This window comes from Equus asinus, chromosome 1 (genome assembly GCF_041296235.1).
Source record: "Equus asinus isolate D_3611 breed Donkey chromosome 1, EquAss-T2T_v2, whole genome shotgun sequence".
Taxonomy (NCBI): Eukaryota; Metazoa; Chordata; class Mammalia; order Perissodactyla; family Equidae; genus Equus; species Equus asinus.
Window position 1 is genome coordinate 12,296,862 of NC_091790.1, and position 2,974 is coordinate 12,299,835.

At 42.1% G+C, this 2,974-nt stretch overlaps 1 pseudogene; it reads left to right on the top strand.

The window, feature by feature from the left end:
* The first annotated feature begins 223 nt into the window (after positions 1 to 223).
* LOC139045515 (mortality factor 4-like protein 1 pseudogene) lies at positions 224 to 1,501 on the top strand (annotated as a pseudogene).
* The last annotated feature ends 1,473 nt before the right edge of the window (positions 1,502 to 2,974 follow it).

Sequence of the window (2,974 nt, forward strand, 5' to 3'; positions counted from 1 at the left end):
AGGCCAAAGGAATCCTGAGGAAAATGAACAACTCAGCAAGTACCACATTTTCGAATTTCCACATATAGGACGAACTGCTAGGTACTGAAACGGCAAAGGCTGGCCACAAAAAGAGGCACACAGACACAAGGAACAGAATCGAGAGCCCAGAGGTCAACTCCCACATATATTGACAGCCCATTTTAGACCAAGGAGCCAAGAGGAGACAGCAGAGAAAGGAGAGTCTCGGATAAATGGCGCCGAAGCAGGACCCGAAGGCTAAATTCCAGGAGGGTGAGCGAGTGCTGTGCTTTCATGGACCTCTTCTTTATGAAGCAAAGTGTGTAAAGGTTGCCATAAAGGACAAGCAAGTGAAATATTTTATACATTACAGTGGTTGGAATAAAAATTGGGATGAATGGGTTCCAGAAAGCCGAGTACTCAAATACGTGGACACCAATCTGCAGAAACAGCGAGAACTTCAAAAAGCCAATCAGGAGCAATATGCAGAGGGGAAGATGAGAGGGGCTGCTCCAGGAAAGAAGACATCTGGGCTGCAGCAGAAAAACGTTGAAGTGAAAACAAAAAAGAACAAGCAGAAAACACCTGGAAATGGAGATGGTGGCAGTACCAGTGAGACACCTCAGCCTCCTCTCAAGAAAAGGGCTCGAGTAGATCCTACTGTTGAAAATGAGGAAACATTCATGAACAGAGTTGAAGTTAAAGTCAAGATTCCTGAAGAACTATAACCATGGCTTGTTGATGACTGGGACTTAATTACCCGGCAAAAACAGCTTTTTTATCTTCCTGCCAAGAAGAATGTGGATTCCATTCTAGAGGATTATGCAAATTATAAGAAATCTCGAGGAAACACAGACAATAAGGAGTATGCTGTTAACGAAGTTGTGGCAGGGATAAAGGAATACTTCAATGTAATGTTGGGCACTCAGCTATTCTACAAATTTGAGAGACCACAGTATGCTGAAATCCTTGAGAACACCCTGATGCTCCCATGTCTCAGGTGTATGGAGTGCCACATCTACTGAGATTGTTTGTACGAATTGGAGCAATGTTGGCCTATACACCTCTGGATGAGAAGAGCCTTGCTTTATTACTGAATTATCTTCATGATTTCCTCAAATACCTGGCAAAGAATTCTGCAACTTTGTTTAGTGCCAGCGATTATGAAGTGGCTCCCCCTGAGTACCACCGGAAAGCTGTGTGAGAGGCGCTGACACTCACTTATGTTTGGATCTCTGTAAACACATTTTTGTTCTTAGTCCTTCTCTTGTACAAATGATGTACTTTGAAAATGTCAGTGTATAACAGAATTAATGTTTGTTTGTTTTCTGTTTGATTTTAAACAGAGAAAATAAAAGGGGTTACAGCTCCTTTTTTTTTTTTCATTTCAAAGTTACTACCAGTGTATTCATGATGGACAATGGAGAGACATACTGTAGAGTGTTTTATTGCCTAGTTGACAAAGGTGCTTTTGAATGCTGGTGGTTCTATTCCTTTGACACTACGCACTTTTATAATATGTGTTAATGCTATATGACAAAATGCTCTGATTCCTAGTGCCAAAGGTTCAATTCAGTCTATATAACTGAACACACTCACCCATTTGTGCTTTTTTTTTAAATGGTGCTTAAAGTAAAGAGCCCATCCTTTGCAAGTCATCCATGTCGTTTCTTAGGCATTCTATCTTTGCTAAGATTGTTGAAGAATGGTGGCTTGTTTCATGGTTTTTGTATTTGTGTCTAATGCACGTTTTAACATGATAGACGCAATGCATTGTGTAGCTGCAGTTTTCTGGAAAAGTCAATCTTCTAGGAATTGTTTTTAAGATCTTCAATAAATTTTTTCTTTAAATTTCAAAAAAAAAAAAAGAAAGGAGAGTCTCGATAAGAAATGGTGCTGGGAAGACTGCACAGCCACATGTATCACAATGAGAGTAGACCATGATGTTACACCAGCCACACACACCACCTGGAAATGTATTAAGGCCTTGAATGGAAGGCTTGAAACCATGCAACTTCTAGGAGAAAACGCAGGCAGCTTGCTCTTTGCCATCTGGCTTAGCCGATTATTTGGAAGAAGCATGTGTGACTGGGCAAGGGCAACAAAGGAAACAAGAAACAAGCGGGACTCCATCCAACGCAGAAGCTTCCGAACAGCCAACGACTCCATCGACTCAATGCAAAGACAGCACAACAACTGCGAGTGGATGTTTGCAAACCACACATCGGAGAAGGGGTGATTAGTCAAAATATCCAATGAACTCATATGCCTCCACAGTGAAAAAACAATGAGCCCCATAAAACGTGGGCAAAAGATGGAAAGAGATATTTCTCCCAGGAAGATAAAAGATGGCCAACAGTCTGTATGAAAACATGTTCATCATCATTAAATCTTTGGCAATGCAAATACGAACGGCAATGAGATAGCAGCTCACAGTGGTCAGAATGGCTATAGGGATGAAGACAGGGAACAACAAGTCTCGGAGAGGAGGTGGAGAGAAGGGAAGCCTCCTGCATTGCTGGGGGGAGTGTAATCAGGTGCAGCCACTACCCAAAGTGCTGTGGAATTGCCTTAGAATTTTCAGAATCCATCTACCATATGATCCAGCTATTCCTCTGTGGCATATATATCCAAAGAACTTGGAAACACTAATGCTCAGAGATCCATGCACCACTGTGTTCACCAAAGCCTTATTCCCAATATCCAAGACTTGGAAGCCTACGTGGTGCCCATAAAGTGACGAATGGAGAAGGAAGACGATCTATAGCCACACAATGGCCAATCTTCGGACTGTATAGATGTGGCCATCTTGGGTGACATGTTCATAAACACACTCAGAATTCTAAGTTGTCCTGACAACCTCCATGCACACAGTGTTTCAGAGCCATCACATACCAGTCTGACCACTCCCCATTTCCAGGTAGGATAGTTTTCCTTTCTCTGGATTTCTTGTCGGTTTCTAACTTTCTCCTCG